Below are 15,478 nucleotides of genomic sequence, written 5' to 3'. Positions count from 1 at the left end.
CTCACTCGTGAAGGAGAACTCTAAACTGTCATTTGTATGTTAATGAAAAAATATATATATTATAATTAACAATATTTTATAATTATAAAAAAAATTTGATTTGATCTAAAATTATAATAATCTCTTTCTAGATAAGGTTTATTCGAATTTTCTGTGATGGCTTTTGAATTGGTTAATTCTAATAATATTAATCAAATCTGACACTTTAAAACGTGATATATCACTGAGTATTTATAGAAAGGTTATGATTATATCAATTAATCAATTTAAAGGTTAGGAATACCAACAAAAACACATCAGTTACAGCAAACATGGTGATGTATCTTGTTTGCTGTTGATTTGCTGTGATTGATGTGTAAATATGATTGATTGATGTGTGTAATATTGTTGTTATTCCTATTATGATGCAATTGCACTATGACGTATAAGTGTATGAGTGGGTATGTAACCCCCCTTCTAGAAGGAATGCTTCATTAGCGGTTCCAGGAAGGGTAGTAGTCAGGGATGGTGGTTTAGTCGGTAGTGCGCAGGTTTACATAAACATATTAATAACATCTTGCAGCACCCCTGTTAGCGAGCCCGCTTAGGCTTCCGTAAATGGGATTCCCCACCTCTTTAACAAAAAAATAAATAAAAAATAAAAAGGTTATTTCGTCTTGAGTGAAAATAAAGAAAATATTAATTGAAATACATTTTTAAATTTTATTAGAAAAAGAAGGAGGAATTCGACTCAGGCTGCTAAAAAAGAATTCTGTTTATTTATTAACATGATGCGGTATCAGTTCGCGAAATACAAAGCTGGTTCAACCGTTTTCAATCTAGAAATTTCCATATAGATGATGCCTTCGGTCAGTGACATAGGTTGATAAAATCATAAAAAGAATTGAGCAAGTGCTGCACATTAGCAGTCATATTAGTTGTGTTAAACACCGATCACAAAATAGTTTTACCGTTTGACAAATGCTTGATACAAAAAAACTCGATTAGATAAATTATTAAAAAAAAGAAGATATTATCGAAAAACGGAACGATATCTCCTTTTGAAATTTATACTGAGCGATGTTACAAAGAAGAAGAATGCAAAATGTTTTTTTTTTTTTTAGAGTATAGCGCGCTGATAAATACGAGTATTTTAATCATAAAAATATTATATATCCCTGAGATTTCAATTATGTAAATTGCTATCTATTTAAAATAAGTTTATTCTTCAAGTTTTCAAATAGCTGGTTATGTAGATCATACGAATGAGTAGTAAAACCAAAACAAATCAAGATAATGGATACTGAAACAAGAAAAACCATTGAAGCAAAAGCTCTTTTATTTTATTAATATAGAACACAAAGATAACATAAAAATTAAAAAAATTTTTTTTCTTGGGCATAAAACGTGGTTGTATCAGCATTCCGACACAAAATTACCATAGAAATGATTAAAAATTAATTTTTTTTTTTGTCTTCAGTCATTTGACTGGTTTGATGCAGCTCTCCAAGATTCCCTATCTACTGCTAGTCGTTTCATTTCGATATACCCCCTACATCTTACATCCCTAACAATTTGTTTTACATATTCCAAACGTTGCATGCCTACAAAATTATTTCCTTCTACCTGTCCCTCCAGCATTAAAGCGACTTTTCCAGGATGTCTTAATATGTGTCCTATAAGTCTGTCTCTTCTTTTAGCTATATTTTTCCAAATGCTTCTTTCTTCATCTATTTGCCGCAACACCTCTTTATTTTTCACTTTATCCACCCGTCTGATTTAACATTCTCTTATAGCACCACATTTCAAAAGCTTTTCTTCTCAGGTACTCCGATCGTCCAAGTTTCACTTCCATATAAAGCGACACTCCAAACATATACTTTCAAAAATCTTTTCCTGGCGTTTAAATTAATTTTTGATGTAAACTTATTATATTTCTGACTGAAGGCTCGTTTCGCCTGTGCTATTCGGTATTTTATATCGCTCCTGCTTCGTCCATCTTTAGTAATTCTACTTCCCAAATAACAAAATTCTTCTACCTCCATAATCTTTTCTCCTCCTATTTTCACATTCAGTGGTCCATCTTTGTTATTTCTACTACATTTCATTACTTTCGTTTTGTTCTTGTTTATTTTCATGCGGTAGTTCTTGCGTAGGACTTTATCCATGCCGTACATTGTTTCTTCTAAATCCTTTTTACTCTCAGCTAGAATTACTATATCATCAGCAAATCGTAGCATCTTTATCTTTTCACCTTGTACTGTTACTACGAATCTTAATTGTTCTTTAACATCATTAACTGCTAGTTCTATGTAAAGATTAAAAAGTAACGGGGATAGGGAACATCCTTGTCGGATTCCCTTTCTTATTACGTCTTCTTTCTTATGTTCTTCAATTATTACTGTTGCTGTTTGGTTTTCCTGTAAATGTTAGCAAATGTTCTTCTATCTCTGTACTTGAACCCTAATTTTAAATGAAATCTGCCTAATTAAAAATTAATCTACCTAATTTTAAATCAAATTTTTTATGAATTCTACCTAAAATATTTTTAAGATAAATTTTAATTATAAGTTTTTAAAAACTGTTTTTTTTTAATTAATAATTAAAATTTATCTTAAAAATATTTTAGGTAGATTTCATAAGAAAGCTAACTGTTGTAATGGATACCATGATTCGACTTCCGGAATATTTCGATTTAACTTCACGTTTCACACTTCCCAGACCCCAAAACCACCGCTCAAAAGTTTATATATACATTTATATATATATTTATATATATTTCATTTTCTTGTGGACACGATAACTGCCGTAATTTTGCGCCAATTATCCTAAACATGTGAAACTTCTTTCACTTGCAAATGTAATGTCTTACCTTTTTGATATCAGTATCATTTTGTTAAAAATAGTTTTATTTATATTACAGAAAATTTTGTTTTTTGAACGGTTGAAATGATATCTTTTTTTTCTTATTTATCCTCCGGGAATCACCGTCAGCTATTACTTCAGAGGATGCATGAGAATGATACGTATGAGTGTAAATGTAGTGTAGTCTTGTACAGTCTCAGAAAGACCATTCCTATACCCACCGGGTTATATCTGCACTGGACAAAGTATTGAAAATGCTATCAAATGTTCTACCCTAGTCAATGCATACAGAATAACAGACTGGAAAAACTGTTTTAAAATTTGTAAATTTAGAATAATTTTTAATATATTTATTAATAAATTTTTTACAAAGATAGCTTCAATTTTCATCTATTACATAAAATAATTGTTCGTAACTTAATGTGTTGTATTTTATATCGAACGCATTTTACGGTGAACCTTTTACGATGGAAATAAATGACAAATATTTTATTTTATTCAAATTTAAATTGAACTAGTATATTTAAAGCAAAAATTTGATTTTTTTTAAAGCCAAAGATTCGATTTTAATAAAACAACTTCTCCCGTTACAGCTTGGAAAATTAAGAACAAACTTCAGCTTCTTCAGTTATATGAAAACAATTAGGAAAATTATTCACTTATTATAAGAAAATAAAAATAATACAATGATTCAACGCGCGCGCATGTGCCTAAGTCTGTGTGTGTGTGTGTGTGTGTGTGTGTGTGTGTGTGTGTGTGTGTGTGTGTGTGTGTGTGTGTGTGTGTGTGTGTGTGTGTGTGTGTGTGTGTGTGTGTGTGTGTGTAAGTGTGTGTATGTATGGGGGGTGACTATTTTCATTGTCAATACTTAGTGAAACAAAAGTAGTAGATGACCAGACGACTGATGAAAAGAGAGAGAATTAGACAGAAACAGAATTATAATTTCCCCCATTCCTACTTTGTACATACTACAAACGTATCCTAGAATTACTTGCTAACTTCCAACAGATTTAGTGGGTATCAAATCCTATCGCCTTCTATCAATTTAATCCTCAATCCTATTTCTATTTGTTACCTAATCTATCCCTTCTCCAATGAACTTGTTATCTGACTATTAATGCCATTTACACCATGAATCTCTCTAACGCGCCCTTTCTCATTCCCTCCCTTATGTTACCCCTTTAACACTTAAACCCTCTCTCCATTCGCTATTATGCATACCTATTGTACATTTCAACGCTGTATACCCCTCAATGATTGTAGCAGACAATCAATATCCTACGTACTGGAACCAGTATTATTATTATTATTTTTTTTTTTTTTTTTTTATATGGAATTTTACGGGCATCGACTGCTAAGGTCATTAGCCCTCGTCACAATCTTTAAAAGAAATTACTATCACCATCTGGATCGTCATATGTAAGCGTGTAAAGGGCCCTTACATTTTATTTAAAAGCACAAACTACACAAAACATTTAAGACATAAAAGACAAGGACAATCACAAACACTTACGGGGTGTAAAGGGCCCCGATATTAAAATTTGAGATAAGGTTCTCAAAAGACCATGAAATTAAAATTAAACTTATCAATACCATTTCTTTCTTTCTTATATATATATATATATATATATATATATATATATATATATATATATACTACCGCTTAGAGTATCTTTTACCACAGCTTTAAACTTTCATTTTATAGACTTTTAAGAAGTCCACTGGCGTGTAGACATGCAACTATATTTTCTTCATTTCCATTATCCAGATCAGCACTAATATTATTTGTAAGACGGAACCTCTTTCTGAGGTCCTCATATATAGTACACTCTTCTACTAGATGCTTGATTGTGATTGTTTTATTACAAACACCGCACATTGGTCTCACTTCGCCGGTTAACATATACAAATTTGTTAATCGCGTGTGACCGATTCTAAGTCTGGTCACCGCTACTTGTTCACGGCGAGTCAACTTAAAGTCGCTTTTCCATTTATAAGGAGAAGTTTTTACTGAGTTTAATTTTGTATTTAAACTCCTCCATTCAGCGTTCCACTTGTTTCTTACTATGTTTGTTAGACGGTTTTTAACATCTGCCACTCTTACAGGAAATGCATCCAAATCATCGCAGACTGTTTCCTTTCTGGCAGCTTCGTCTGCGATTTCATTACCTGTAATACCAGCATGCCCCGGAGTCCATACAAATACGCATCGCTGTCCTCGTTTTTTTAGAACGTATAAAATGGACAGGATGTTTGCAATTAGGACATCCTTAATGTTCTTGTTCCGAATTGCGACAAGTGCACTTAATGAATCGGAACATATTAGCACTCTCTCTTCGCAATAGTGTTCAGTGTAGCGAAGAGCCTGCCGAATTGCAGTGAGTTCTGCCGTGTAGACACTGGCCACATCTGGCAGTTTCCAAAAGTGGGCTTCTTCATTTACATATATTGAGCATCCAACACCATGTTCGGTTTTAGAACCGTCAGTATAAATTATAATATGTTCTTCGTAACTACTGACGGTTGCCAAAAATTCCTGCTGGATGATCACTGCTGGTTTCTTTTTTATTTCTCCTTGAGACAGATCCAAACTTGTATTAACCGCTGGCAAGAGCCATGGCGGTATTTCTCTAGTAGAAATTGCTAGAGTCTCTGGTATAGCAATTTTATATTTTCTTCTTAATTCGTGGTACCTAATTCCGGCTGGTCTGGAATAGGTAGCACGACATTCGTATAATGCAGCCATGGGATGATTCGTAAACAATTTATTATTTATATGAGCAGGGAAAGCCCATACATTTGCTGCATATCTTAACAAGAGGATCTCTCTTCTATAATGTAGTGGCATTATTCCGGCTTCAGACATCAGACTAGCCGCCGGACTTGTGCGGAAAGCGCCTGTTGCATATCTTATTCCGCTATTATGAACTACGTCTAACTTTTTTAAATGCGACTTTCTAGCGGATGAATATACGATACATCTGTAGTCTAGTTTAGATTGAACCAATGCTTTATACAATCTCAATAATGTCTCTTTGTCTGAGCCCCAATTTAAGTTCGATAAACATTTTATAATGTTTAGGGCTCTTTTGCATCTATCACTCAAGTCCTGTATATGTAATCCCCATGTAAAGGATTTATCCAATACTAATCCTAAATATCTTACATTGTCTTTATATTGTATTGGATTATCATCAATTGTCAACGCAGGACTTTGATGAGGAATTCTCTTCCTACAAAAGTATACACAGCACGTTTTTTCTGGTGAGAATTGGAATCCGTTATTCTTTGCAACTTCATTTAGAGCATTGATCGCTCGTTGCAATTTGTACCTCACCATAGCAGTCTTGTTGCTGGCATACACAATTGCCAGATAATCAACATAGACGCTTTTGCTGATTTCTGCTGGAATGACTAATATCAATTTATTAATGGCGATTGTAAACAAGGTACCGCTCAACGGCGAACCTTGTGGTACGCCATTTTCCAAATTTCTTACAGATGAATATTCGCTACTGACTCGTACTTGGAAAGTACGGTCATTCATATAGTTGCTGAGCAATATAGGCAGGTTGCCACGAATGCCCCATTCATGTATCTGGAGGTCACCTGTAAAGCTTCCGGTCTCCGTATCGGAGACCACCGAAGCCGTCGACGACGACGGGCATGGATCGGCAGCGGTTACAGGCGCCGATTGTGGGGCGGCAACTTGACCGACCCCAGACACGGGGGTCGCACCGGTCACCGCCTGTGGAGGGGGGGGACACTCGTCCCCCCTGTGAAATTGTTTGTGGCCTCTGAGGCTTAGAGGCCACTTCAGTTACAGGAGGCTTGGGAGCCTCCATAACAGACTCTGTAGCTGTCACTTTCTTTTCATCGACTAAAATCTCACTAAGATGGACTTGAATTTCAGGTTTAGTGTCTGATTTCTTATGTATTGGAGCGACTTTCTGCTTTGGAGATGTGTCTTCAGGAGGCTGTATAATTATTCTTGGCTTAACAGGTTCTTTAGTGCTGAGAGGCTTCATTTTGTTTTCAATTATTCTCTCAATTAAGCCAGCCAAGGTAGGTGCGAGTTTGTTGATGATTGCACTCTCATCAACAGCAACTGGAGCAGGAGCAGGAACAGCAGCCGCAGCCTGAGCATAGGTTGTTGTTGCTCTAGCTTTGCGGGCGTTTACGATTTTTTTTGCTTCAAAGTAGCTGACTTTTTGCAGGGTTTTTACTTCCTGCACAGCTACTTCGTCTTTGTAAACAGGACAGTTCCTGGATCTACAGGAATGCTGTCCTCTGCAGTTTATACAGGTAGGAGGCTCCTTACACGACTCTCCTTCATGAAATTCATCACCGCACACGCATATTTGCGGCCTCTCACACCTAACAGCAGTGTGTCCAAAGCGTTGGCATTTAAAGCATCGCATTGGTTGCGGGACAAATGCCCGCACATCCAACCGATGTATGCCCGCTCTTATCTTCTCCGGCAAAGTAGGCCGGTTAAATGTAAGAACATGGGATGCTGAAGGTAAGACTTCCGCATTCCTTTTCATGTTCAACCTCCGACATTCTAATACTCCTTGGGGCGCTAATTCTTCTACAATTTCCTGCTCCGTACAGTTAAGAAGATCCCGACAGACCACAACACCCCTTGAGGTGTTGAGCTTGCCGTGGGGATCAACACGTACAGTTAGTTCTCCAATTTTTTTAAAACCTAGGATCTTCTGTGACTGTATATCATTTACAGTCTCTACATGAAGTCCTGTGAAAGTTTTCCTAATTTCCTTAACAGGGCCTCCAGCACATTTTGTTATTTCTCAAGCGATGAGGAATGGACTCACCTTCGATAAATTACCGTCTTCTTTTGTAACAACTAAGTATTTTGGCTTTGGAACGTTGCTTTTGAAGAAAGCTTTTTGCAAGCTTTTCCTAGCCTCAACTTCAATTTTACGAGCGCCTTCCGCGCTCTTTCTCCGTTTTTCCTCAGGCGAAACGGCCGGTTCTAAACGAGGGTATTTGCGTGAACCCTCTGCCACGTTTGGTTGTTCAGTTTGCATGAACAGTTCATCCCTGCTGTAGTAAGGCTAGCCGCCGGGGTACACCCCCACTCCAGGGCTACCAACCCTGGAGGTCCGTTCCGGTACTCCGGTGGAACCGGCATATGTCCTGGCAGAGAGCGGATGCGCAGTCTCTGCACTGACTCCAGGCCCTTACACACCAAAGCTTTCAGGGCTCCCATGCTCCGAACATGGGCACCTTAACTACATGCTTGCCATCGCGGGGGGCATGTGGACGACGAAAGGTCTCCGTTACACCTGCAAATAACTTTGACCGTGGCCGCCACATCGCCAGCTCTAAAGGCGGTATTAATCCATTTCCATAATCGTTAAGAATTTCGTATCTGCAGGTGGCCGCAAAGTCCAGTCCTGTAATTCGGCCTATAGATGAAAATCGGCCGAAAAATAGAAAACCATATATATATATCAACAAAAAGTTAATACTAAAGAAGAGTTACTCATTAAAATATGAAATGCTACTGAATTTACACGGTACGATCCTGAGATGATACGAAAAGCCACCGGAAATATTTTACGTCGGGCAGAGTCCTGTGTACATTGCAAAGGAGGGAATTTCGAACAGTTACTGAAACTGAGGTTTGTTAATCTGTTACAATTAATCATTTCTTTTATTTTATTTTCTTGTTTTGTTATATTAAGAATAATATTTATTAGATACAGAAAGAATAATACTATTTTCTGTCTATTTTTCATCTGTTTTGCTTCAATAAACAACCGTTTTTTAAAAGTTTTTATTTACGTTCTATTGGTTGTACGAGGCATGTTTTTAAAGTAAATACCGTTTTGAAATTAAAAAAAAAAACAAGTACACTATTCTAAACAATTTAATTTTTACATGAAAGCCTGTACTTTAATCTACTTTTCTACATTATTGCCACCAATATTAAGGCACTTGTCGTATCGTGCAACCACTTTTGAATAGAAATCTACCGCCTGACTTAATAACCACCGCAACACGGTCGCTTTTGACACCTTCATCGTCGATAATTAAAGCGTTCGGTCACAATTTCATAGACAACACTTCTTGAAACTTGAAGATAATCTTCTGATACCGAAGAATCGTAAAGCGTCTGTTCTTTCTCACTTTTTCGTCAACTTTCTGCACCAAATCTTCAGTAATAACGGAAGATTGTCCATTTTTCTTTCCTCATGTTCTGGCGGACATATTTAAAAGTTCTAACTCATTTTCGTACCATTCCATCGCTGATAAATTTTTCTCCATACACTTCACTAATCTAACGATGAATTTCAACCGCTTTCACGCCTTTAGCACTAAGAAAACGAATCGCACCACGTATTTCACAGTAGGCGGGATTCTCGATCAGCGGAGGCATTTTAAATACTTACAAACAAACGTAAATACAGTTGAATATTTCCGTAATGGCATCTGTAGCTTGCTAATAGATGCGGGTACATAATTCGCATGTGTGGAATTCCGACCGCAGCGTAGCAGCGGCAGATTTCAAAACGGTAATTACTTTAAAAACATGTCTGGTATTTACTTTAGTTTTCTCAGAATTAAATTTTGTACGCGTTTTGATACTAAATCTTCCGCATTTATTAGTCATTTAACAAAACCATTGTACTACAAACCTAAAAATTAACTTGTTTTTCTACACAAAAGTTTGTGTTTTATGTCGGATATCTTAAAAATTAATGGAGTTACAGTTCTAGGACGTATTTATCCTATTTCCCAGCTCAAATTATATAAAAAAAAAAAACCATCAAATTTACTCCTTGATTTAGTTTCCAAAAATTACAGTAGGGCTTCTTTTTATTAGAACTCCATTCCGGACGAAATCTTTCGCTAACCGTAACTCGAAAACAAAGCTTTTCCAGACGTATGTTTATGTGAACATTTTTCATTATTTTCTATAGAAATTTTCCTGAAAGTTTCACCGTTCCTTCGTGGGACACTTTGTATATTCAAATTCAATTATGTTTTTAAATAAAAATAAAAAAAATAAGTTAAGTACAATAAATAGTAATTTGCTTTTTCTTATACACATGTGTAATATATATACACGTGTATATATTTGTTTGTGTTTTTTTTTTATTTATATAAAAAAAATCATTTGTGATTATTTAAAATCACTTTCTTAGACTAGAATAACAATCCAAATCAAAAAATAAATAAAAATGTTAAGATTCCTTGATATATCATTTTTTTTAAACTAAAATTATAAATTAGTTTGACGTGATACCGGTTCAAATTCGTTGTTAGAAAATAAATTTAATTTTATAATAAATAAGAATAAAACAAAGGTTTACATAAATGAAGATAAATATTAATATAAAATAAATATTATAAACAAAGAGGTTAAAGAATTTTGTTAATTAGTAGAACTACAAAGAGATGAAATAAAGACGATATCAAAGGCAAATTGGAGTAAATGAGAGGAGCTTTTACGCATAAAGAATTTTTGATAATATCAAAAACAAATTTAGTAATTATAATGATATATTTTTTAAATATTTTAATTGTGTGACAATAGATAAAAACTTTGACAAAGCGCTGTAAAACAAGGTATGTAGGACTTCAAAATTTGATGGTGCAGAAAAAAGTTATAATTAAAACCAACGGAATATTTCAAGAGAAGGTTAGAGAATAGATGTTATAACAAAAAATAAGAGAAAAAGGCATATAAATATAATCTTGAAATTTTTTTGTTTCTCTCTAACAACTTCTAAAAAATTTACTTGATATAAAATAAAATTAGTCAACATTTTAATTCAAATTTCAAATAACAAATTTTATGATAAAATGGAAATTTTGAGATTTAATTTAATATAAAAAAAACGTAATTGTTCTGGAAAAACTTCTATTATTTCTAATACTTCCAATTTCCAAAAATTATACGATAAGTTAACACAATTATAAATTCGATAATAAATAAATATCTTTTATCTGGTGTTTCATATTGCGCAAGCATAATCCCTATTTCTTGAAAGTACTGTTAGATGTCGCCTGGTCTTTGTACTCCCTTCTGATTCCGCTACACAACAGTTGTTGTTGAGCTATGGCCGCTCACGAACGTTTGTCTAATTCACAGCGTGCTAAAGTTATGCTTCTTTATGCTAAATTAAAAAATGTTACAATAACTCACCGAAAATTTCGAGCTCATTTTAACACAATTCTCCGTTTATCCTGTAAATTTGAGTAAAAAGACAGCATAAAAGAACAGAAACGACTTAAAGCAGTTCCCGTTCGTTCACCGGAAAATATCGATTTTTTTTCCTGGGCGAAAAACGCTTCGGCGTTATCATCGCCCGAATACGATTTATGTCTTTTAAAACAAAAAACTAGATGTTAAAAATTCACAATTAAGAATTAATTACAAAGAAAACCATCTTTTAAAACAATTAATATTCATCTTAAAATGAAAACACCTACAGCGTATGGTAAGATCAAAATAAAAACACAAAGATATATAGAAGTAATTCAAGTTGATATGCAACGTAGTCCGGGAAAGTCTACAAGGTGAGCTTATGGAAGTATCATAGGAATGGAAATATCTCGTCGTACTGTATAAAGAATATTACGCACTGATCTCAAGCTGTTTCAATACAAATTGACTGTCCTGCAAAATTCAACAAAACCTAAGAAGCAAAAAAGATTGGAGTTTGCACAGTGGTTGGAACGGAAATATGGTGTTCTGTTCAACACTTTGTTTTCAGACGAAGCTCATTTTTATATTGATGGAGCTGCTAACAATATACAAGGAAATCATGTGGTGTCCACATCAGTTTTTTACACTTTAAATATTATTCATTTATTTAATTCTACCGCTCACCTGGGACGTTTCAACAGATCAGACAAATACAGGAGATGTACGTCAGTGATACACTAGCGCTCCTTGTGGTGAGATGGGGTACTAATGGTGAATTATACCCACTTAGCCATTACTATATTTAGAGTGGGTGTAATTTGACAAAAAACCTTTTTTGGAAATATTATTTTTTAATTGTTAATAAATGTGACGGCAAAATAAGACCTTAATAAGGGGGAATCTCGTGATACGGAGGGTTACCTTGCTCTACAGCCTCACCCCCTTGACCTTTTAGGTTGAAAATTTAATGAAATCAATGCCCCATATATAGAAGTAATCTGATCAAGTTTGATCAAAATCGGCTCGGTAGTTCTAGAGATATAAGGTGATTTAGAGTGTGACACCGAAAATACACACGAACATCCAGAAAATTTCCAACCGGTTTTTTGGGTTTCTTAGATGTCAAAACTTGGAAGATCCGGTGAAAACCGCATATGCTCAAACTTGGCCGATTACAATACGTTTCCTTCTAATGCTATAGCGCTAGACGGCAAAATAAAAGACTGATTGATAGTTTATTAAAAATTTAGATTGATGAATTCACTTCTGTTGAGTATAGAAATTATAAAAGTACACAAAGATTGGAATATACGAAACAGTTAAAAATTAAGAATATACGAAATAAGATGTATTTTATAGCTAATTTTTTTTCTTCTTTTTTTAACCACTTTAGATCAACCGGTAACCACCTAGAAGACGTTACTTCGGTCGGTCTCAAGTGACGTGGCTGAAGACTAGCCCCCCTTAGTGCAGCTTGATGCTGATCTCCCGACGGGGTCCTTCTTGGATCATTGAGACATCACGACATCCCTCCCGGTTGCCATGGTAACACTCCCCAAGAGGGCTACCCTTCCTTTCACTATCACCTAGTCTAGATCCGATTATGCACCCTACGCATACCTCCCGTGAATCGCGCGCCCACCTCACAAACCTCGAGGATCCTCAATGAGTCATCAGAACGTCCTGATCCAGCCATCTGCTGGACCCGAATGTCTTCAGCAAAGAATTTTATAGCTAATTGAATGAAACTTGAATGAAATTGGATTTGGTTTTAAAGTACGTCGATCCAAAAATAACAATTTGGATCAAAAAGATAAGTTCTTGATATGAGATAAATGTTTAGTTGATTTACCAGGTGCTATTAAGGACTACGGAAATAGCCATACTAAGATGTTATTAATTTTATTTTAGAATTTTGAGGGTTTTTCTTTTCTTAATTTACCCTTTTCTCTTGTTTTAGTGAGAATTTAAGAGCTTTTAGACAGTTTTCATCCTTTTTTTTAATGAAAACTATTATTGTGGAAGGAAGAAGTAAGAAAAATTTGTGGTAGAAAACGCTAAACTCTACGTTTAAGTTTTGTTTATTATTATTTTTTTTAGATAAAATGTATTAAGCCATTAATGTTATGTTAAGAAAGAGTATAAAAATAAAATAAGAAATCAAAAAGAAAAGATTATATGAAAGAAGTACTAGCAGTAATGTGTTAGTAAGCTTCACTCAAATGGTTTCCAAGTAAAAAGAGCTTTCAAAAAGTTCTTTGATGACGTCACATTCTCCATTACTCTTGTAATTTAACAGGTCCTCTTTTTACACAGTCTCTCTTCCCTTTTATTCTCTTCTAAAAATCTTTCTCTTTTCGTTTCCCTGTACTTTACTTTGTTTTAATAAAATAATCTCGTTTCTACAATTCTATTTATTTTGATTTTTTTTTATAAAAAATTACCTTGTCTGTTTACGTCTATTTTTATAAAACATAACACTATACAAGTTGAGATACAATTATATACTGAACAGATTTATATTTTCTATAGATATTGATAAAATACGAATATAAACATATCATATACAGTTCATTGAAAATGTAATTCTAGAAAAAGAGTCATGTTGAATAATACTCATTTTTTATTCAAAGATTTCAAATCAGTAGGCTTAGCTAGCAAGGAATTTATACCGATCAATAACTAAATCTTTAATTTTTGTAAATCTTTAAGTAAATAAAATAAATAAATAAATGTGTTAAAAATAAATAAAAATAAAAGTTAAAATAAATAAATAAATAAATAAAAATAAGTTAAAATAAATAAATAATAAATGTGTTGTGATTCAAATAAATATTTTTTAATAAAACCAAATGTTCAAACATTTCGTGTACCACTCTGTAGAATGTCGAATTTTTATGTATGGGTATGGGTGTTCATTTGTTGTAGTATTATTATGTTCAAATTTTTATTTATGCTTTCGTCGTTTTTCTAAGATAATAAGTTTAAATTTTACTAAAATCAAAAAATATATTATTCAAGATTTGGGGATTTTTATACTTAAATCGTATTTTGGTAATCATGACTTTTCCAGTTTTTTTTTATATAGTTATTGATAAAATTACATGTTAAAACAACAGCAATATTATAAAACAGTATTTTATTTATGATTTTTTTTTATTATTATTTGTGACTAAATAAATAATATATTTTAATTTTTTAATAAATATTAATTCAAGATTAAATTAACTTTTTACTTCCTTGTATGAAATAAAAGAAATACTATGATCGTGAAAAATTTCGTTTTACAGATTTCAACGGAAATATTCATTTTTACAATCTCTGAATCCATCTTCACTAGTTTCGGTGTAACGTCTGTACGTATGTATCTCGTATAACTCAAAAACAATTAGTTGTTGGATGTTGAAAGTTTGGATTTAGGACTGTTATAACATCTAATTGAACACCGCCCCTTTTGATTGCAATTAACTGAAACAAAAGTGTCCAAAAAAAGCCCAAAATCTAATTTTTTTGGATTTTAGACTTTTTCTTAATTGCATTAATAAGCCATCATTGAGAGCTTTTCAACGATATATCATAAGCGGCACGTATTTTCATCGGTTCCAGAGTTATAGCCAAATAAAAGTTTAATTAATGAAATATCTGGATCTTACAAAGGGATAACACATTGGTTTAAATCCGACTTCATCCCCTTTTTTTAACTTTTTTCGTTTTTAATTTAAATATATTGATTTATTAATAATTATTAACTTCTGATTGTAAAAAAATTTGTACGATAAATACTAATTCAATAATAAAAATATTTTAAAAAATGGATAAATATCAGAAGTTATAAATGAAATAAAATTTTATGTACTTTTCATTTTTAAAAATGTGTATATGTTATTTAATAGGCGTACAAGGAATTCATATGGTGTCCACATCATATTTTTTTCTTATATTTATACTTATTATATAAAATTATTATTAGATTTAATCTTAAAATGTATGAATATAAATAAAAATTCTACCATAAAGAAGTGAGAAAACTGAAGTCGAAGATTTCTACCGACACGTACACTTATTTACGACTCGTTATGTTAGTTAATACTACTGCGTGTTATAATAATAACATGGGTGTTAAACCACAGATAATATATTTATTATTAACGAATGCTAAATAGCAAATAGTAAACATAATTGACTAACATATACAGATATTATTGTTATTACACAAATATATTCATGTATTCATGCTCACATCGCATTAAATAAAAATAAACATTGGTTTAAAATGAAGTACGTGGGTAGTCTGTAATTTATCAGTTTAATATTTTATTAAAATCTATATTTAATAATTAATTTATTAATTTAATTTTTCTATCTATTATTGAATTTAATTTTCCTTAAAACTTTAATATTAAAAAAAAATTCTCTTATAACTTTGTTGAAGTTTCCCTATTATAAAGCATA

General features: G+C 33.0%; 1 protein-coding gene across 1 annotated transcript in view; it reads right to left on the bottom strand.

Moving 5' to 3' along the window:
• The window catches only part of 5-HT2B (5-hydroxytryptamine receptor 2B), a 672,009-nt gene extending 656,904 nt beyond the window's left edge, over positions 1-15,105 (bottom strand). Inside the window, exon 1 of the mRNA XM_075379373.1 lies at positions 15,037-15,105. The gene's annotated coding sequence lies outside the window, so the exon portion shown is untranslated. The remainder of the gene's footprint in view (positions 1-15,036) is intronic.
• Between the last annotated feature and the right edge of the window lie 373 nt (positions 15,106-15,478).

This window comes from Lycorma delicatula, chromosome 12 (assembly GCF_047948215.1).
Source record: "Lycorma delicatula isolate Av1 chromosome 12, ASM4794821v1, whole genome shotgun sequence".
NCBI lineage: Eukaryota > Metazoa > Arthropoda > Insecta > Hemiptera > Fulgoridae > Lycorma > Lycorma delicatula.
Note: the sequence above shows the minus strand (reverse complement) of the source record. Positions and strands in the feature narration are given on the sequence as shown.